This window comes from Anolis carolinensis, chromosome 1, assembly GCF_035594765.1.
Source record: "Anolis carolinensis isolate JA03-04 chromosome 1, rAnoCar3.1.pri, whole genome shotgun sequence".
Taxonomy (NCBI): domain Eukaryota; kingdom Metazoa; phylum Chordata; class Lepidosauria; order Squamata; family Dactyloidae; genus Anolis; species Anolis carolinensis.
In genome coordinates this window covers 5800516-5823371 of record NC_085841.1, presented here as the reverse complement: position 1 = coordinate 5823371, position 22856 = coordinate 5800516, and the positions used below count along the sequence as shown (strand labels likewise).

The window sequence follows — 22856 nt, the reverse complement described above, 5'->3', positions numbered from 1 at the left end:
TTATATTATCTGCTCAGAACTGGATTATATGAGGCTCCTTCTTCACAGCTGTATAAAATGCACACTGAAGTGGATTATATGGCAGTGTGGAGTCAAGATAATCCAGTGCAAAGCAGATAATATAAGATTATAAATGGGTTATATAGCTGTGTGGAAGGGCCTTGAGTCTACACTGCCATATAATCCAGTGCAAATTAGATAATCTGTGGAAGAAGTCTAAGTGAGGCCTAAATCTGCCTGTTCCCTAACTGAAACCTGGCTGTCCCTTGGTTGCTAGGCAACCAAGTGGACAGAGATTAGCCCTCTAAACTGGCAGCAATTGGATAAAAAAAAGTATTGCTCTCCCTCTAATTAGGACTTTATTTTTCTTTTCTTTTTGTTGTATCAACCTTGAGGCATGGATGATGGGTTGTGTTGTCAAATTTTGAGGTTGGGGGGCCTGTACTTTTGTTGTTTTGTGAATCACCGTGATGCCATCACTCTTTTATATATATAGATATTGCCACATAGAAGACATGTTTAGAAACATATGTTAGCTTGGGCATTTTAAACAAAAAGCTAGATTATGTAATACAAAGAAGTGAGCAAACTAAATAATAGAATCAGAGAGTTGGAAGAGACCTCAAGACCATCCAGTCCAACTCCTTGTGCCATGCAGGAAGATGTGATCTAAGCACTCCCGACAGACAGCCATCTAGCCTGTCTAAAAAACCCCAGAGAAGGAAACTAGACTCCCAAGCAGCATATTCTGCTGTCAAACAACTCATACCATCAGCAAATTCTTTCTAATGTTTAGGTGGAATCTCTTTCCTTGCATTTTGAGTTTATTGCTCTGTGGCCTAGTCTCCAGAGCAGCAGAAAAAGTTTGCTCCCTCCTGAATGGCATCTTCCAAATATTTAAACTCAGTGATCATAACACTTCTTAAACTTCTTAAACTCCTCTTCTCCAAGCTAAACATATCCAGCTCCCTAAGGCATTCCTCATAAGGCTTTACTTTCAGAACTATGTTCTGATACCGACATTACCCATCAAGGTGAAGATTGTGTCAAGTTTGCATTCAAAATCTTGTAGGCTGAAGTTGTTAATGTGGGATTTGTGTATTGGTAGTGTTTAAATGAAATTTGTGTCTTGCCTGTATTGCATACTGATTGCATCATCCAGAGTGTAACATAGTCTGGAAAAAGTTAATTACTGAGAAGCTGTGATGTCCTTGATGTGTGGCTGGAACTGGGGAGTGTCCAGACACAAGTGTGTGTGCATTACTGATTGCGTTCTGTTCTGTTCTGAGTTGTGTCGAGTGCTTTCTGCTGAGAAGTCAAGTCCCGTGTCCATTGTCTTCAAGTCTGTTTGTCTTTATTACTGCTTTCAGTAAAACTTGTATATAGTTTTACCATCGTCTCTGGGTGTCTCTTCGTTCTGCGTTCCACTGACTCCATCCAACTACTGCTGCGCTGCAAATTACTCTGACAGAAGTAACCCCAGTGCTGACAGTTATTTAAAAAGCAGAGAATTGTGGTGACTAATACTCCACCGTCCAAAGATATTTCCCCAACCTAGAGGAGCACGTCGTTTAGAAATGTTGCATGAGAGCCAAGCTAAAAGGGCCAACATGGCTATCAACATTCCTAGAAGACCACACAGTCTTTGCTGTTATTTTGGTGCCAAGTATCTTAAACTAAAATGGCCTGCTTAAAACCTCAATCCAAAATCTTCTGTTGCTCTGTTCAAAATATTAGGAATTGTGTGGCCCTCCAGAGCTATCCATCCATTCAGTGCATGGTTCCTTTAACTGACTGCTGTGTGTGTGAGAAAGAGACACAGAGACACAGAGACGTTTGGTCAGCCTTGAATCACAAATGAAGTTAGAGATTGTGAAAGTCCATATCCCAACCCAGGACCTGCCCACCATTGTTCTTCCATAAGAAGCTTAAGAAAGCTAAGGTGCTGTGTAGCAACAACTGCAACCACCGCAACAAAAACAAGCCCAGGCTCCTGCTTGCGTGTGCCTCTTTGCATCTACATCAATGCGTGCGAGAAGAAGGGCTGCTTTGTAGAAGAACTTGCCAACCAACCCACTTTTGGGGCCATCTGCTCCGAAAAGAGTGAGCACCTGTTCGGAGCAGCTGCTGAACGCGGAACGTAGGTAAGAGAGAAATCAGTCTCATTCTCAACTTGGCCTGCTTGCAGGTAACACATGGCCCTCACCAACGGGAACGCCAACTGTTCCCTTTTAAGCTTGTCCTAATTAGGAAGCGGAGAGCGTTGTGAAATCTCAAAACTGTTCCCTTGGATTATTACAGGAACTTTGGAGAGAGGCCTCCTGCCTCCCCCTGATGTCAGCGTCAGTTGTGCTTTTTGTTGAAATGACAAAGTCTTGGTGGGGGAAAGAAGGGCACGGATGAAAAGAGCATCCCAAACTTTCTTTCACACCTTGAGCCCTGCCTCTTCCCCCTGCGCGGCAGTCTCCTTTTGGCAATCCCAGCATAAACACATTTCCCACCCTTCCAGATTTCATTCTGAATCACTCTTGTTGCATGCAACATCTCTGACAGGGATGCAAAAAACATCACCTACCTTTTTTTCAAAGGGAACAAATCTGAACTCTTTTTTGGATGAGGTTTTGTTTACATGTAAACTCTTAAAGCCTATGTGGGAATTTTGGATAGGCACTAAAACTGCAGTGGGAACAGCAATTCCTCCCTGACCCTCCAAATAGCAAAAGAAGAGAACATGAGCTGTGATGGATCAGATCCCAAAACTATAATTCAGAACTGCTTTTCCTTAAAGTAGTTGGAGAAAAACAAAGCAGGAGATGAGCAAAACATCACACTCCTGTTCGTGTTCCCAAGCAACTAGTTTGTAAAAGCTTTAAAGCTTCAGACTATGGATAATCCTATTTTCCATTTAGCAGATTCTTCTTGTGGTAGGCGATTCCTTACTATTCTTTACAGAACAAAAAACAAAAATTAATTTTTCCCTTCCCAGAGTTGGATTTCTCCTAACAGGCCAAGCATTCTCCTTTTCTATTCTCCAGGAAAAGCTAACTATTATGACCATGGAGCTATTGAGCTTATGAAAAAGGGAGCTCTGGATATCACAATTCAAGAATGATATTGACAAACTGTCTAGAATGCGATTTCCTGCTTCTTAGCGGGGGGTTGGACTGGATGGCCCATGAGGTCTCTTCCAACTCTACTATTCTATGATTCTATGATTCTAAGGGAGACCAAAAGCCATGAGTGCCTCTGAGGAGCAGCTGAGGGCACTGAATAGGTTTATCTTGGAGAAGAGAAGGCTGAGAGATGAGGACATGATAGTCATGTTTGAATCTTGGAAAGAATTTCACATTGAGGAGGGGGTTAGCTTGCCTTCTGCTGTCCTAGAGATCACTACATGGAGCAATGTATTCCAATGATAGGAAAAGAGATTCCATATAAACATTAGGTAGAACATCCTGATGGTGATAGTTGTTCGGCTATAGAAGATGCTGCTGCCTAAGAGTCAGGTGGAGCCTTCTTCTCTAGGGATTTTTAAGCAGAGGCTGGATGGTGTCACCCCAAAGGAGATTCATCAGAGAATGCAAGCTGTTTATGGTGATTGTGTTGATGCGAGTCTTGTGCGTCGTTGGGCGAGTAAGTTTAAAGATGTTGAAATGGGAACATCTGACTTGCATGACAAAGAATTGGCTGTGGCGCAGACGGGAGAGCAAACCAGTTGCAATTAACTGCAATGAATCACTGACCAGGAGGTCATAAGTTCGAGGCCCGCTCAGAGCTATGTTGTTTGTCTTTGTCCTATGTTAAAAGGCATTGAATGTTTGCCTATATGTGTAATGTGATCTGCCCTGAGTCCCCTTCGGGGTGAGAAGGGCGGAATATAAATGCTGTAAATAAATAAATAAATGTCCTGTGACAGCAACCACCGGGTTTCACAAGCAAAAGGTTGACAGATTGATTCAGGACTATTGTCGTATCACTCAGAAGACATTTCAAGCATAATCAGCATTTCACAAGAACGTGTGGGTCACATTATTGTTTTGCTTGGCTATCGAAAGATCTGTGCACGATGGGTCCTGTGAGATGCTGGTTGCGGAAACAGAGTGTCGACTTCTTCCATGATGGCGTCAGAAAACTTGTTCTTTGTTGGCAGAAATGTATCCAATTGTCTGGTGATGATGTGGAAAAGTGAATAGTGGTAGTTAAAGAGCACATTCTAAGGATTATTTCTGCGTTTGATTTATTAGAATATTCCCATCCCAACCCAAGTAAGGAAGGTGGAGGTGTTACTTTTCATTCAACCCTCGTGGGTATAACTGTGAAATGGGGAAGTCAACACAGAGGGTGACTCCCAGCCCAGGCGAGGGTCCCTCTCCTCATCCCGGCTGAGTCCGTACGTGAGCCTGTGTGTGCCACGGTTTGATCAACAAGCGCTTGGCCATCTTTGCTTCTAATCGCAGGACCACGCCGAGCTCCCCAATGAATTATGCAGTCCCTGTTTGCGCTTTCCAAGCCAGCTCCATTATCTCGCCGGGCACACCTGGCCTCTATGAGATAGATTTCCCTTCATCGAAGTGCGCAGGCAATGGCTGGAGACAGAGCGAGTATTAAATCAGAGCGGAGGTTCTGACAGCCCTGCGAGCGTTTCCCCTGGTCGCCTCTGCGACAAAGCGGGAGGCCGACATAATGCCAGGTAATGGGGGAAGAGGGGGGAGTCTGTGCTGGCATAAAGAAGCCTCCCTGCTATGCAAGAAGGGCAGGAAAGATTGATAGCTGGCATGACTCCTGAGTCATACTATGCAGAGAAGCCCTGCTTCCTGCCGTCAGAGGAACATCAATGATGAGCAGGGCATTTTTGGTTGTGGCCCTTTGGCAACCCCAACGTCCCCTTTTTGCTGATGGCTATTCCATATCAAAATGCCACTCTTGGCTTGGGCTTTTAAGGACTTTTAGTGCACTTTGCTGCTTTTTGTTATTTTCAGTAGTTTCTGATCTTCAAATGGAAAATGCTGTGAAGCATTTGCAAGGCACTTTTCAGATAAAATGACTCACCTCCATTCAGTTCTCCTCCATCCACCTTCTGGTTCTCATATATCGGCTGAAATGCTACAAGTGTGCACGGCATTGTGTTTATGCACAGCTCTGTGTTCTCCCACTGCCTGGTAGCTGTCAAACCACAGAGGGGTTTCTGTTGCTGTCGCTTATCAGTGGAGAAGCAATTCAAATGACAGAGAAGCAGCTGGCCTCAGCTCCATCCAGAGGAGAGAGAAAAGACTCTCCAATGGAGTGTCCCAGCTACCTTTCCCCAGGAGCCTAGAGCAGCTGGATGTTTGTTGTCTGTGGCTACAATTATGTGCAGAACCCCAGATAGATGAAAATACCTGAAAACTCTGGTAACAAGCAGGGTGACCATATCATTTCAATGGTTAAAACTGCACCCGAGTTCTGAAACCACAATGTGAGGAACCATAAATCTCCTAAAGTAGTGGTTCTCAACCTTCCTAATGCCATGACCCCTTAGTAGTTATGGTGACACTCAACCATAAAATTATTTCCATTGCTACCCCATAACTGTAATTTTGCTGCTGTTACGAATCATAATGTATAAATATCTGATATGCAGGATGTATTTTCATTCACTGGACCAAATTTGGCACAAATACCCAATATGCCCAAATTTGCATAGAGAGACTGGTGAGGATGGGATGATTTTGTCATTTGAGAGTTATAGCTGCTGGGATTTATAGTTCACCTACAATCAAAGAGCATTCTGAACTCCATCCAAGATGGAACTGAACCAAACTTGGCACACAGAACTCCCATGACCAACAGAAAATACTTGAAGGGTTTTGGCGGGCATTAACCTTGAGTTTGGGAGTTGTAGTTCACCTACATCCAGAGAGCACTGTGAACTCAAACAATGATGGGTCTGGACCAAACTTGGCACAAATACTCAATATGCCCAAATTTGAACAGTAGTGGAGTTTGGGGAAAACAGACCTTGACATTTGTGAGTTGTAGTTGCTGGGATTTATAGTTCACCTACCATTAATCACCCTTGAACCCCACCAACGATGGAATTGGGGTAAACTTCCCACACAGAACCCTGACGGCCAACAGAAAATACTGGTCTTTGGCAACCCCTCGGACACCCTCCGGGTTGAGAAACACTGTACTAAGGGATAATACTGAATCACGAGCCATTACTTATTGATTCATTTCAGCCATCCAAAGGAGCTAACAGGCATATCTGCTACTGCCTTTTGGACCATCTTTCCTTTTGGCCTCTCCATGTTGGCATAAATGGGCATGCTGCTAGCTTACAACTCTGTTGTGTAAATGGAAAGAGACCAGCTTTCTAGGCCATTGTTTCTCAAACTGTGTTCCTCCAGGTGTTTTGGCCTTCAGCTCCCAGAAATCCCAGTCAGTTTACCAGATGTTAGGAAGTGTGGGAGTTGAGATCCAAAACATCTGGAGGAGCACAGTTTGAAAAACTCCATTCTAGGCAATTGATTGCATTATTGAACTCCTCTCACTGTCAAGAAATCTCTGCTAATGTTCAAACAAAATCTACTCTTCTGTAACTCGAAACCATTAGACCTGCTTCAACTCCTTTTTAAAATTGTAAGCTGCTTTGAATCTCAATTTTGGAGAATAGTGAGATACTAATAATATAACCACCACCAGTAGTACATGTCTGAATTTTAAGCAGAAGAGTATACAGTTGAATGGTAAGGAAGCAATCCGATGCACAGGGTTGTTGTGTGTTTTCCAGGCTGTGTGGCCATGTTCCAAAAGGATTCTCTCCTGACGTTTCGCCCACATCTATGGCAGGCATCCTCAGAGGTTGTGAGGTATACCTCAAGCCGCAAAGAGAGGTGGGTATATTATTATTATACCTCACAACTTCTGAGGATGCCTGCCATAGATGTGGGCGAAACATCAGGAGAGAATACTTCTGGAACATGACCATACAGCCCGGAAAACATACAACAACCCTGTGATTCCAGCCATGAAAGCCTTGGACAACACAATCTGATGCACATCTCCATATACAATGAACACACAGAATTAGAGAGTTGGAAGTAGCTGCATGAAGTCCAACCCTTTGCTATGAAGGAATAGACAATAAAGCACAAGTGAGAAATTGTCTCTCTATCCCTATTAAAAGACCTTCAGTAATAACAAATAACAAATGAGTGATTAACAGGAACATTGAGGTATGCACAAATTGCAGAGATCTGTTGACTCATCCAACCAGTGGAATATCTATTTCTGGATGGAAAACAGAGAAGGGGGAAAGGCAGAGGCTTTGCTATTTGTAGGATAAGCTTGTATTGTTTTTTTGAAGAGGGAAACATATTTTCTCTTCTTAGGTGCCCTGTCATTGCTTAAGCTCTGGCTGAACCGAATAATGCTCCCCTTTCATGCTGTTACAATTTAGGTTCTGCTGGCATTTCATCCTCCAAGAAGAGGAGCAGGAAGCTGAGCGCTCGGCAGCTGAGAACACACAGATTTGGAAGCAGCCGGCCCGACCAGATGGAGGAACGATTACTGACACCGAAAGTTACCGTCTTTTAAAAATCTTGGCACTTCACACAAAGGGGAGGGGGATAAGAAGGATAAAAAGCACATGGAAACGGGTTGGTTTTGGTCTCTGGAGAGCTTTGTTGTTTCATTTTCCCCAAGTAAAAACTGGGAAAGAGTTAACTCGTCCCCAGATAAAAAGGAGGGGATAGGAATAATGTGATGGCAGCCGGGCCAAAGCAGAAGTTGGCTGATTCTTTTTAAAAACTATTTTGGTATTTTTTTCCCCTGAAAGCAAAAACTAATGTACTTAGGCATTGTCATGTTCTGAGATTTATTCAGAGGTTTACCATTTTCTTCCTACGAGACTGAAATAAGTATCTTGCTTACAGGCAACTAAGAGTAGTGGCTTGAGTGCTGGACTATGATTCTGGAGACCAAGGTTCAAATCCCTGAACCGTCATGGAAACCTCTTTGAAGAGAGAAAAAGAGATATACGAGGGTTGAATGAAAAGTAATGCCTCCACCTTCGTAACTCCTCAACAGATGGCAGTCCTGGTCTGCTGCAGGTCCTGGCTTGTTCAGTAGACTCTCCTCTATGGTTCCATTTGGTGGGAGGCCGTAGCATTGAACGGTTGTGTTGTTAAAGTGCAAAATAGGGAACCCTGCGCAGATGGTCGGTCAATGCGACTTAAGTAATGTGCAGTCATTGAACTCTTGACTTTAGAAGGTGTCACCCCAAAGGAGATCCATCAGAGAATGCAAGCTGTTTATGGGGATTGTGTTGATGTGAATACTGTGCGTCGTTGGGCGAGTAAGTTTAAAGATGTTGAGGTGGGAACATCTGACTTGTGTGACAAACAAAGGGTTGGATGTCTTGTGACAGCAACCACTGAGTTTCACAAGTAAAAGGTTGACAGATTGATTCAGGATGATCGTTGTATCACTCAGAGAGAAATTTCAAGCATAATCAGCTTTCACAAGAATGTGTGGGTCACATTATTGTGTTGCTTGGCTATCGGAAGATCTGTGCACGATGGGTCCTGTGAGACGCCAGTTGTGGAAACAGAGTGTCGACTTTTTCCATGGCGGCTTCAGAAAACTTGTTCATCATTGGCAGAAATGCATCCAATTGTCTGGTGATGATGTGGAAAAGTGAATAATGGAAGTTAAAGAGCACATTCTAAGGATTATTTCTGCGCTTGATTTATTAAAATATTCCCATCCAAACCCAAGTAACGAAGGTGGAGGCATTACTTTTCATACAACCCTCCTATAAATCATTATCATCATTGTTGTCTTCTGATTGGGGAAGCCTTGGACAAGTCCCACTCTCTCAGCCTCAGAGGAAGGCAATGTCAAACCTGGTCTGAACAAACCTTGCCAAGGAAACCCTAGGAGAGAGTCCACACAAACCAGAGTCAGCCTGAAAGTACACAGTGACAGCAACAAGTTGTGTACATCTTTCCAGGCAAAAATCTATCTTAGGCTGCAAACGTACCTAATGCATTCAAGGAAAGACATAAACGAGATAGTTTTGTTATTGAGGAATGATAAGAGTTTGAACCAATTATGGTGCCTTTGTGTTGAAAGCACACAATCATAAAAGTAACAAGTATTAGAAGCCAAATTACAAGGAGCGAGGTTTTGGTAAATTCAAGTCATCTATAATATGCAATTTAATGCAGTTTGACTTTAAATGCCATGCTGCAGAATCCCGGAAGTCGTAGTTTGTAGCACTCTTTGGCAGAGAAGGCTAAAGATCTTGTAATGCTACAACTTACAAGATTTCATAGCATTGAGCCATGGCAGTTCAAGTGGTAGCAAACTGCATTGATTGTACCGTATAGATGCACCCAGAGATGCTTTTACCTTAAACCTGTAATACTCAAATGTAAAGGGACAGGTCCAGAACTGTGTTTCAGACAAAGCTCTACCTGCAAAAGTCAGAGATAGGGATATATCTAGTTAGTCACCAATAATGCAAGTGTTTTTCTTCTCTTCTAGCCGGATGAAGGATGAGTTCAGCCCATGAAGTCTCAAGGCAAAATGTTATTAGCAGTTATAAACAACAACAATAACAAGAACGCATAGTATTTCTGAGGCTTTTGTCATCAGGTGGCCACAGACAACTTCAGCTCTTGCCATCTAATGTTTTCCAAGAAGCAAAGAATGGAGTAAATAGAATTGCTACCGTTTCATTCTGCTCCTCTGCCACTTCACACACGAATTAAAACCAAGGACTGTGAATCATGTCAATTGTGTTGGGCGAAATGAAAAGTCCTGGAGATGCAGTACTCATGCCAAGGACAAACATCGTCAAAGGGAGCCAAAGAAGAAAAAGGGGAGAATTTCTCTATGCAATTTCAACGTGATTCAAAAGATGGTGGTTGAAGTGATAATTACAGAGATGCCACCAGGTAGATGCAAGTCCTTGTGGACAGGTGTGATTAATGGTTTGGGGATGAAGTGTTTTCGCTGCGTAATGGGGACGAGAGCTGCCAAGGCAGTGTGCCAAGGAATAAAAAAACACCCACAAAAAGGGGGCCAGAAAATAAAAGCTCAAGAACAAAGTCAGGTAATGGTGCAAAAAAAAAACAACCAAAAAAACCAAACATACAGAACTGGAGAGTTGGAAGATAAACCAAAGTTCAGCTCACTCAACTCTGTTAATGAAGGAACAGGTGTAAATCTAGAAGTAGATTTCCGTGAAAAAAAAATGCCAATATTTGGAATGGAAATAATCTTAGAGAAGAAAACTGTTTATTTTCTGAGACTTCTATATATTTGCACATCTAGAAAACAAAATGGGGATTTCCAATGGATTTAGGTTGGACAGTGAGAAGAAGAAATGGAAACGTTGTGGTGCCAATATGGCACAGTTTGCAAATCACCCACAAGCATATGGCACCACTTTAACTATCATGGCTCAATGCTATGGAATCAGCAGAGTTGTAGTTTGCCAAGGTATCAGCACCCTTTGGCAGAGAAGGCCAAAGACCTTGTAAAACTACAACCTCCAGATTCCACAGCATTGAAACATGGTAAGTTAAAGTGGAATCAAACTGCATCCATTCTACGGTGTGGAACAAGGATTTGTTGTTGTTCGGTTTTTTCAAGTAAGTTTTGGCTTACAGTTGCCCAAAAGAGACTCTAATAAATCTTGGCAAGATTTATTTAGTGCGAGTCTGCCTTCACTTTCGTCTGAGGCTGAGAGAGTGTGAGTTACTCTGAATCATGGCAGAGTGGAGATTCAAACCCCTCCCAGTTCTAACACTCAAAACACTACATCTTGCTATTAGCCTCATGATTTTGATGGATGGAAATGATTTTAATTCTCAATTAGATAGTGGGACAACTCAAGAAATAATATCCTGGATATAAAAGCCAGCATAGTAGTATTGGATGAGGTCTCCATGCGACATGGCTTCAAATCTTGGCTTGGTGATGGAAGCCCACTGGGTGACTTTGGATAAGTCACACTCTCTTTTTCAAAAGAAATAAAGCTCTTAATGCACATCAGTGCTCTGTGTAATCACCATCCAGGCCTCAAACTTGTTCCAGGATTTCCTATGTAAACATGGTCAGCCTCTGAGGAAAGCCATGCAAAATCCACTCTTGCCACACACAAAAACCATGACAGGCTCACTTTAGGGCTACCTTAAGTAAGAAACAACTTGAAGGATCACAGCCAAAACAACAGCAACAACAAATTAAAAAGTAATGACATGAGCTGCAAAAATTAAAGCAATACAGTAGGATTCTAATCCCAATTGAAGGTTGAGACTCGAAGCCAAAGCAAGATGATCTTCTTTAACAGTTCTTTCCTGCCAGCTCATCTCAAAACGCATTTGTTCAAATACAAACACCAGGCTATTTTTATTTATTTATTTATTTATTTATTTATTTATTTTTAAAAAGGCATCACCAAAAGCTCACAACAGCCTTCCCAACCTTGCGCTGAACTTGGAAGGTGTCAGGAGGTATTATTTACACTCCATCTATTTATCACTTCCTCCCATTGAGCACCTGACCTTGTCAAAAAGCTTAAAGGTTATTTTTTCCCCGCTAAATTATAAATGAACAAGACTGTTCTACTTATCTGCCAGCATCTGGAGGGCCAGGTGAGGTCAGGCCCTGCTCAGAATTCAGAAGAGGGTTTGTGGGAGGGAGCGGGGAGAAAAGAGAGGCGGGGAGGAGAAGAAATACAAGGGAGAAAGAGATGGCTCAGATGTGCAGAGCAAGTCTCCACTCCCTGCAGCACAGCCTGGGTGTCGCTTCGCTTTGATTTGTCATATGCTCAGTTTTTAGCAAATGCCCAGAGCGGCTGCATTTTGATCTCTTTGCGGCAGAATTAGTGTCGGCTCAGCAGCGCAGTTGGCTATAGCGCAGGATGGCTTGCTTTCCCAATGCGAACAGGGTAGATGCGAATATGCATCTACACTAAGGAATTAACGCAGTTTGAAATGCCACGGCTCAATGCGATGGGATCCTGGGAGATGTAGTTTGGTGAGACAGCAGAGAGGTCCTGTTGCAAAGAGCCTACAGCAAGAATGAGTCACTAAAGATGGGGCAAACCAGAGTATAGAAAGAAAAGCATAGATAGGTTTCTTAGCACACCAACTTTTAAAAAAAATGAGGTTTAAAAATTATGACAGGAGTGAGCATTCACTGTCAGTATGAGTTCTATGGTCGCAATGGGTTTCCAAAAGAATGGTCAATGGGTCTGATAGCAAACAAAGCCTAAACTCTCAATGGAAGCCAAAATGACTAAAGTTAGTCTATTGTACTTCAATAGTGACATAGTTGTGTAGGTGAGTCTCATCCTATGCTCTCTACATTAGTTGGAGATAGGAGCACAGGACCTATTTTTTTTTCACTTGAGGGGATACCTCTTTAGAAATTTCTAGATCCTTCAACAAGATCCAACAGTCAAGTTGACCACCAAATCACAATGGATGACCTAGAGATTACCTACCCCAATAAGCAAACTCATAGGTACAGGAAGAGCTTACTATATGTAAAATTCCAGAAATGTAATATTAACTCCATCCACTCATGGAAGAAACTGAAATCCACAAAGCTCAAGTCAAAATAAATGAGACTCCATCTTTGGAGGTTTTTACGCAGAGTCTGGATAGCTTTCTGTTGGGAGTGCTTTGATTTAGGAACATTAGTAGACCATAAACTGAACATGACTCAACAGTGTGATGTGGTAACTACAAAAGCCAATGCAATTCACAGGCCCGGGCTGTGGCGCAGGTGGGAGAGCAAGCCAGCTGCAACCAGCTGCAATGAATCAATCTGACCAGGTGGTCATGAGTTTGAGGCCCGCTCGGAGCCTATGTTTGTCTTGTCTTTGTTCTATGTTAAAAGGCATTGAATGTTTGCCTATATGTGTAATGTAATCTGCCTTGAGTCCCCTTCAGGGTGAGAAGGGCGGAATATAAATGCTGTAAATAAATAATAAATAAATAATTCTACACTGCATCAATAGGAGTATAGTGTCAAGACTGAGGGAAGTCATAGTCCCCTTCTCGTCTGCTTTGGCAAGACCTCATCTGGGATAATAACCCTGTATCCTGTTCTGGGAACAACATTAAAAAAGGACATGAACAAATCAGAATGTGTCCAAACAGCAAACAAAATGGCAAAAGTCTGGAAGCTAAGTCCTATGAGTAGCATCTTAGGGAACTACGAGGGTTATCCAGAAAGTAGATTACGTTTTGGAATTAAAAATGAACAAAGTATAGGAGAAAATATTTACCATATGCAGTTGAAAGCCACACCCAAATACCACATCTCACGTAGTCGCCATTCAAATCTAGGCACTTACCATAGCACACTTGCAAAACTCATTCATCCATAGATGAATGAGTTTTGCAACTCCTTCCCCTCTAAATTCTGCCACTTATGTCCTCAACCACTTGTTTCCAACAATGGAGACGTGGCTGTCAACACAGCGTTTTGGCGATGCTGCGCAGCTGTGGGAAGGGATGACCGGCTGGTTGAGGACACAAGCGGCAGAATTTAGTGGGGAAGGAGTTGCAAAGTTCATTCATCGCTACGGTAAGTGCCTAGATTTGAATGGCAACTACGTGAGATGTGGTATTTGAGTGTGGCTTTCAACTGCATATGGTAAATGTTTTCTCCTATACTTTGTTCATTTTTAATTCCAAAACGTTTTGGATAGCCCTCATATGTATCTTCAGCTTGGAGAAGAGAAGATGAAGACAGCCATGTTGAAATATTTGAAAGGCTGTCACATTGAGGAAGGGGCAAACCTGTTTTCTGATGCCCTGGACACTGGGACTTGGAGCAATAAATTCAAGCTGCAGTGAAAGAGATTCTACCTGAACATTATGAAAGACCTCCTGAGGGTATGAGCTGTCCAACAGTGGAATATGCTGCCTGGGAGTCCAATGAAGTCTCTTTTTTTCTGGAACTTTTAAAGCAGAAACTAGATGACCATCTCTCAGAAAGGCTTTGATGGTGTCTTCCTTCATGGCAGAATGGGGTTGGACTGGATGGCCCTAGAGGTCTCTTCCAACTCTATTTGATTCCTCTACCTCTTGTCCTTTGATCTTTGGTTGAGGCTTTAGTGGAAGGAAACATTTCCTGCCCAGAAAACAGCAAACTTGGCACTGATGTCCCTCCCCACAGAGGTCTATCTGCCAAGGTTGCAATGGGCCCTCGTAAAGCATGTTTTATGCAGGGCAATTTGGACATTTCATGGCACCGCAATAGAAAGGAGATAAAGCAGGGCGGTTCAAGCAGCGCAATGAGGCAATATGGCAAAGGTTTCCACCAAGAAAGTGGTGCCAGGCACTGCCAAGTTTCAAATTAGCTCCTTGATGCATTGGCAATAACTGTCCAGTTGCCACCTTTCCACCTTTCTTGCTCCAGTCTTCCCGCATGTATCATTCTGGGAAGTCATTTAATCCTCACAATTGCTTTTCCCCCTCTTCAGTTAATATTGACTTTTCTCATCTGATGTTGATGGGAAAAAGTACTTCAAGTGGTCTGTGGATGTCTTTGAGTGCTGATTCTAAGGTAGCATCTGTTGTTGGCGCAACAATTGTGCTCCTGCAAGTAAGTCTGTGCACAAATAACTCTGTGTGTGTGTGTGCATGTATGTATAGCTCTCATTTGCAAGCTCCCTGGGATACTTGGTTAAAATAGGTCCTCTATTGAAGTAAATGAGAAGCAAATGTGCTCCTGCAGTTTGCAATACAAAGGAATGCTGAAACTAAGACAAGTCAAACACGCATTCTGGACTTTAAGAGAGCTGACTTCCAAAAAATGAAGGAATTACTGAGCGGCATTCCATGGACGCCGATATTAAAAAACAAGGGAGTTAAGGATGGATGGGAGTTTTTCAAAAGTGAAATACTCAAGGCGCAAATGCAAACAGTGCCAACAAAGAAGAAAAATAAGACAAGTGCAAAGAAGCCAGAATGGATGTCCAAAGAACTTCTAACTGAGCTAAAGCTCAAAAGTGACATGCACAAGAAGTGGAAAAGGGGAGAAATCACCAAAGAAGAATTCAAACGTATAGCCAACTCCTGTAGGGAAAAGGTTCGCAAGGCTAAAGCGCAAAATGAGCTCAGGCTTGCCAGGGACATAAAAAACAACAAAAAAGGTTTTTTTGCTTATGTTGGTAGAAAAAGGAAGAAAAAGGAGGCGATAGGGCCACTGCAAGGAGTAGATGGGGTGATGGTGACAGGGGATAGGGAAAAGGCAGAACTGCTTAATGCCTTCTTTGCCTCGGTCTTCTCACAAAAAGAAAGCCATCTTCAACCACAGCAACATGGAATGGACGAAGGATTGGGGGAAATCCAACCCCAAATAGGGAAACAAGTTGTCCAGGAACACCTGGCCACTCTAAACGAATTCAAGTCCCCAGGGCCAGATCAGCTACATCCAAGAGTATTGAAGGAACTAGCGGAAGTTATTTCAGAACCACTGGCAATCATCTTCGAGAGTTCTTGGAGAACAGGAGAAGTCCCAGCAGATTGGAGGAGGGCGAATGTGGTCCCTATCTTCAAGAAGGGAAAAAAGAACGACCCAAACAATTACCGTCCGGTCAGCCTCACATCAATACCAGGCAAGATTCTGGAAAAGATCATTAAGGAAGTGGTCTGCAAACACTTAGAAACAAATGCGGTCATTGCTAATAGTCAACACGGATTTACCAAAAACAAGTCATGCCAGACTAATCTGATCTCTTTTTTCGATAGAGTTACGAGTTGGGTCGATACAGGGAATGCCGTGGATGTAGCATATCTAGATTTCAGTAAGGCCTTCGACAAAGTCCCCCACGACCTTCTGGCAAACAAACTAGTAAAATGTGGGCTAGACAAAACTACGGTTAGGTGGATCTGCAATTGGCTAAGCGAACGAACCCAAAGGGTGCTCACCAATGCGTCGTCTTCATCATGGAAAGAAGTGACAAGTGGAGTGCCGCAGGGCTCCGTCCTGGGCCCGGTTCTGTTCAACATCTTTATTAACGACTTAGACGAAGGGTTAGAAGGCACGATCATCAAGTTTGCAGATGACACCAAACTCGGAGGGATAGCTAACACTCCAGAAGACAGGAGCAGAATTCAAAACGATCTTGACAGACTAGAGAGATGGGCCGAAACTAACAAAATGAAGTTCAACAGGGACAAATGCAAGATACTTCACTTCGGCAGAAAAAATGGAAATCAAAGATACAGAATGGGGGACGCCTGGCTTGACAGCAGTGTGTGCGAAAAAGATCTTGGAGTCCTCGTGGACAACAAGTTAAACATGAGCCTACAATGTGATGCGGCAGCTAAAAAAGCCAATGGGATTTTGGCCTGCATCAATAGGGGAATAACGTCTAGATCCAGGGAAGTCATGCTCCCCCTCTATTCTGCCTTGGTCAGACCACACCTGGAATACTGTGTCCAGTTTTGGGCACCGCAGATGAAGGGAGATGCTGACAAGCTGGAAAGCGTCCAGAGGAGGGCAACTAAAATGATTAAGGGTCTGGAGAACAAGCCCTATGAGGAGAGGCTTAAAGAGCTGGGCATGTTTAGCCTGCAGAAGAGAAGGCTGAGAGGAGACATGATAGCCATGTACAAATATGTGAGGGGAAGTCATAGGGAGGAGGGAGCAAGCTTATTTTCTGCTGCCCTGCAGACTAGGACACGGAACAATGGCTTCAAACTACAGGAAAGGAGATTCCACCTGAACATCAGGAAGAACTTCCTCACTGTGAGGGCTGTTCGGCAGTGGAACTCTCTCCCCCGGGCCGTGGTGGAGGCTCCTTCTTTGGAGGCTTTTAAGCAGAGGCTGGATGGCCATCTGTCGGGGGTGCTTTGAATGCGATTTCCTGCTTCTTAGCGGGGGGTTGGACTAGATGGCCCTTGAGGTCTCTTCCAACTCTACTATTCTATGATTCTATGATTCTAAGAGACCCCAAGCATGCAATCTGGTGGAAAGAGGAAAGAGTGTGTTATAATAAGCACCTTCTTTCAAGCACAGTTTGTTATAAACTTGCTCTTTTTTGGGAAAATATACAGCAGACTAACTGTGAACTCTGAAATATAAGCAGCTGATGGAGCATATCTACATTGCTCAATTGCAACAGTTTGATCCTAGTTGGAGGTTCTACAGTATAGGCCCTGAGATCTGGCAAAACATCAGGAGAGAATGCTTCTGGAACATGGCTATACAGCCCGGAAAACTCACAGCAACCCTGTTTTTGCTCTTTTGGAAAAAAAGATGAAGGTCAATGCCTCTCCTCAAAGCTTCCTGAGACAATTAATCCTTCTATATGACGTTTGCAGAGCCCCCGGTAGCACAGTGTGTTAAAGCACTGAGCTGCTGAACATGCAGACCAAAAGGTCACAGGTTCGAATCCCGGGAGCGGAGTGAGCGCCCGCTGTTAGCTCCAGCTTCTGCCAACCTAGCAGTTTGAAAACATGCAAATGTGAGTAGATCAATAGGTACTGCTCCAACGGGAAGGTAATGGCGTTCCATGCAGTCATGCCATCCACATGACCTTGGGGGTGTCTACGGACAACGCCAGCTCTTCGGCTTAGAAATGGAGATGAGCACCAACCCCCAGAGTTGGACACGACTGGACTTAACGTCAGGGGAAACCTTTACCTTTACCTATGACGTTTGTAGGACCCCCCTGCCCTGTTTCACATACAAAATCCCTTTTCAATACCCGAGTTAGGGTGCCTCCACGCTGTAGAATTAGTGCAGGTTGACACAGTTTAATTGTCATGGAATCACAGGAGTTTTAGTTTTACAAGGTCTTTAAACTTCGCTGCCTAAGAGGGCTGGTATCTCACCAAACTTCTGTGATTCCATGGCATTGAACCATAGCAGTTAAAAGTACTGTCAAACTGCATTTTTCTACAGCATAGAGGCACCCTGAGGTTCTTAGATGTCTCTCATTCATCGGGATGCCACAATTCAATGATGACAAACAACAACAGCGTATCCTCTTTGGCTTTTAGCTTTAAAGCCATAAGACTCCTAAGGAGTTCCCAAGGAAGAGCTCTGTGCCCAAATGAAATTGGCAAGATGGCAAAGAAAGAGAAGTGCTTTGGAGGAAAGCCAGGGGAAAGCATGTCCCCTTGTCAGAGAGAATATTAATAATGCAATGAATTCTCACCCGGCACTCTGCAGCCTCATGATTTTTTGATGGAAAGATGCTGCTAGGGAGGCGTGAAAGGATCATGTGCTTCCTGAACCAGGCACTATCTTCTCTAGGTTTGGGCAACAGGACTCATGGAGGAGATGAGGATGCTCCCGGATATCTTTTCTCAGCCCAAAATGACTCTGGGTGACCACCGTTCAGCCAGCTCTGTGGCATCCAAAGATGCCCCAAGAAAAGTATTTTCCATACATGTGTCAGAGCTCACTGTTTCTTTCACTGTAGGCTTTGCAACAAGGTTTATGCCAATGCCCATGTTTTTCTGTGGCCTGCCAAAATAAGACTGCCATCCTGCTTTTGGAAATCTTCACCAGACATTTGACACAGCCATTGCATCCCAAAAATTTGCTAATGGACCTTCTCTTGATGTGGAAGACCCAGACAAAAAGACATCCCTCGGCAGAATGGATTCCTTCTCTTGGACACATTGCTTCACCATTTACTTTCTGGCTATGACTTTTGCATATTATTAATCATAATGACATTGACCATATATACTTCATGTATAAGTCAACAGCAGGTTTGAGGGCCCAAATTATGGATTTTGTAAAGACCAATGGAGAAGACAAGAGCCATTCCATGAAGAGTTGAAATCACCAATGGCTCAAATAATATTTTCCCATCCAGGGCTTTAAAATGATCAGAAGTGTTGATGAAGAACAAAGAGAAAAGTGCAGATTGGTGCTCTTTTTAGGTTCTCCTGGGATGGGACAGTGAGAAGGGCTTCCACATAAAATCTCAAAACACAGGCAGTGTCATATGGAAGAACTAGCTGTGCCCGGCCACATGTTGCTGTGGCTAAGTGGTGGTGGTGGTATTGGTTAAAAATTGTTGCGTAATTTTTATTTGACGTTATTTGTATTTTTTAATTAATTTCATTGTAAGTTATCTTTTTATTTATTATATTTTATTATTTTCTTGTATTATTTTTAGTTATTTTCTGTTATTATAGTATTTTATTGTATTAATCTTTTAGTATTTTTAATTATTTTTAGTGTTTTTTATTTTTTTTTATTGGGTTGCTAGGAGACCAAGTTGGAGGAGCTTAGCTTTCTAACTGGCAGCAATTGGATAAAAGCAATTATTCCTCTCCCTCTAATTAGGACTTTATTTTTCTTTTCTTTTTGTTGTATCAACCTAGAGGCGTGGATGATGGGTTGTGTTGTCAAATTTCGAGGTTGGGGGGCCTGTAGTTTTGTTGTTTTGTCGGTCGCCGTGATGCCATCACTCTTTTATATATATAGATATATATGTGTGTTTCTGCGTCTTCGAATCACTTCTCAAAGAAGAATTCTATGAATTCCATAGACCACTAAGAACATAAATGAATCAGCTTTGGTTCTGGTGAGGCCTGCATTCTCCCAAGAAGCCAAAATAGCCTAATTGCTGCTATCATACTTTGGCCACATCACGACTCATTAGAAAAGATGATAATACATATATTTGGGAAAGTCGGAGGTAATAGAATGGGTTCAAGCAAGAAAACAATGGCCCTGAGTTTGCAAGATCTGAGCAGGGATCATGGAGGTTTCTCATTCAGAAGGTTGCCATAAAACCGATGTGACAGCAAACAACATTTTGAGGTTGTTAAATAGTAGACACTGTGCTTCTAATAAGCAGTACTGGGCCAACAACTGGGTGGCAGCTTCTCAGATTTGTAGAAAAACCTGTAGAGGCCCTTAGGAGCTAGTTGCTGAGATGCTACCTTGACAGATAGCCATTCTTACGTTTTCAAGGATATGTCACAGGACATGCAAAAAGGGAGGAAGAACATCCACTCAGGAGGTGCTTGAATTGTGTGCTGCAATGAGTTCTGTCATCTTCTGTCGGTAGCTGCCCAAGGTCTTGGTCACAGCTCAAAGAGGGTTCGGTAAACTGACAAGGATTAAAGGTGTGGGAAAGCATGTTTTAATGTCCAGTGACAGGATATCTCTTCATTTACATACACCTTGTTTCCTTCCATGGTCTGTGTCATAAATAAGAAACTCAGATATAATTTAATACATGGTGGCACCCACTACTTTCAGCAAACGTGCCAATTTTGGATGGTGAATACTTTGCATTGTTATAAGGGTTTATTTGTGTATCTTCAAGTCATTTCTGATTCATTGGGACTCTAAGATGTTTTCCTGGCAAAATTTGTTCAGAGGGGGGTTGCTTTTGCCTTCCTCTGAGGCTGAGAGAGTGTGACTTGCTCAAGGGCATCCAGTGGATTTCAATGGTGGGTCGGGGATTGAAATCTCAATCTCTCAGAGTTCTAGGAAAACACTTGGATCACTAGTCCCCCTCTACTCTTCTTTAATCATATCTCACCTGGAATAACCCTGTCTCCCGTTCTGGGCACCACAACTCAAGAAAGAGGTGGGCAAGATTTTTTTTATCATGTCAAAAACGAATTGAGAACAAACTGCAAGTCGCTTCTGGTGTGAACGAATCAGCCGTCTACAAGGACATTGCCAAGGGGACTCCCAGATGTGTTACCATTCTTTCGGAGTCTTCTCTCATGACCCCACATGGAAAGTTGGGGCTGACAGATGGGAGCTCACCCCGTCTCGTAGAACAAACTGTCAACCTTCAAGTCATAGAATCATAGAATCATAGAATCATAGAATCATAGAATAGTAGAGTTGGAAGAGACCACATGGGCCATCTAGTCCAACCCCCTGCCAAGAAGCAGGAAATCGCATTCAAAGCACCCCCGACAGATGGCCATCCAGCCTCTGCTTAAAAGCCTCCAAGGAAGGAGCCTCCACCACGGCCCCGGGGAGAGAGTTCCACTGTCGAACAGCTCTCACAGTGAGGAAGTTCTTCCTGATGTTCAGGTGGAATCTCCTTTCCTGTAGTTTGAAGCCATTGTTCCGTGTCCTAGTCTGCAGGGCAGCAGAAAACAAGCTTGCTCCCTCTTCCCTATGACTTCCCTTCACGTATTTGTACATGGCTATCATGTCTCCTCTCAGCCTTCTCTTCTGCAGGCTAAACATGCCCAGCTCTTTAAGCTGCTCCTCATAGGGCTTGTTCTCCAGACCCTTAATCATTTTAGTCGCCCTCCTCTGGACGCTTTCCAGCTTGTCAACATCTCCCTTCAACTGTGGTGCCCAAAATTGGACACAGTATTCCAGGTGTGGTCTGACCAAGGCAGAATAGAGGGGGAGCATAACTTCCCTGGATCTAGACGCTATTCCCCTATTGATGCAGGCCAGAATCCCATTGGCTTTTTTTAGCAGCCGCATCACATTGTTGGCTCATGTTTAACTTGTTGTCCACGAGGACTCCAAGGTCTTTTTCGCACACACTGCTGTCAAGCCAGGCGTTCCCCATTCTGTATCTTTGATTTCCATTTTTTCTGCCGAAGTGAAGTATCTTGCATTTGTCCCTGTTGAACTTCATTTTGTTAGTTTCAGCCCATCTCTCTAGTCTGTCAAGATCGTTTTGAATTCTGCTCCTATCTTCTGGAGTGTTAGCTATCCCTCCCAGTTTGGTGTCGTCTGCAAACTTGATGATGAGTCAGCAGTTCATCTGGCAGAAGGGTTTAACCCATTATGCCACCACGGCTCTGTGAACAAGATGCAAGGTGTCCAGAGAAGCAACACCAAAATGGTCACCAGTCTGGAAACCAAGCCTATGAGGAGCAGCTGAGAGAGCTGGATATGTTTACCTTGTAGAAACGAACACAGAGAGAGGAGAGACAGCCATGCTTAAATATTTCAAAGGATGTCACATTGAGGAAGAGGCAAGCATGTTTTCTGCTGTTCTGGAGATCCCACCTCAACGTGAACAAGAACGTCCTCACAGTCAAAGCTGTTTGGCGGTAGAATATTCTGCTGCTTGGGGGTCCAGTGGAGTCTCTCTTCTTGAGGCTGGATGGCCATCTGTAAGGGGTGCTTTGATTGTGTATTCCTGCATTGCAGCAGTGGGTTGGATTGGATAGCTCTTGTGATCTCTTCCAACCCTGTAATTCTACTACTCTATACACTCACAGGAGCCCCGGTGGCGAAGTGCGTTAAAGCACTGAGCTGGAGACCGAAAGGTCCCAGGTTCAAACCCCGGGAGCGGCATGAGCGGCTGCTGTTAGCTCCAGCTCCTGCCAACCTAGCAGTTTGAAAACATGCCAACGTGAGTAGATCAATAGGTACCGCTCCGGCGGGAAGGTAACGGCGCTCCATGCAGTCATGCCAGTGGCCACATGACCTTGGAGGTGTCTACAGACAACGCCAGCTCTTCGGCTTAGAAATGGAGATGAGCACCAACCCCCAGAGTCAGACATGACTGGACTTAACATCAGGGGAAACCTTTACCTTTTATACACCAGATCGGCTCAGCATACGTTTGCATCAAGATAACCAATCAAAGCTCATTAACTGACTCAGATTATTGTTCTGCATACTCATGACAAAGCCTAAAAATTTTGGTCCAAACATTTGGTCAAAAAAAAAACTAACCCCAAACACCAGGGTGAACTTATCCACAGGTCAATGTGAGCACTGTACCTTAACTCGTACCAAAAAAGAACGCTTTCCTTCTCTGAGTAAAGTGGTGAAAGATGAGCATTTAGTCCTTCCGGGATGAAGCTAAAAGAAGCACCAACTCCTTCTACTATCTCTGCCGTGATGCCACTGCCAGCCTTTTTCAATAG

The 22856-nt window shown here is 43.5% G+C and overlaps 1 protein-coding gene and 1 long non-coding RNA gene across 4 annotated transcripts in view; one reads left to right on the top strand and one right to left on the bottom strand.

The window, feature by feature from the left end:
* msra (methionine sulfoxide reductase A) overlaps positions 1-22856 on the bottom strand; it is a 268183-nt gene that overhangs the window by 15830 nt on the left and 229497 nt on the right. The gene's annotated exons all lie outside the window — the stretch shown is intronic.
* Positions 1873-11041, top strand: LOC134295911 (uncharacterized). 2 transcript variants are annotated; one of them, XR_010002459.1, is made up of 2 exons: positions 1873-2144; positions 7442-11041. It is a non-coding gene; the product is annotated as an uncharacterized LOC134295911 (long non-coding RNA). The 2 variants fall into 2 exon arrangements; XR_010002458.1 differs by lacking the exon at positions 1873-2144 and adding an exon at positions 4354-4690.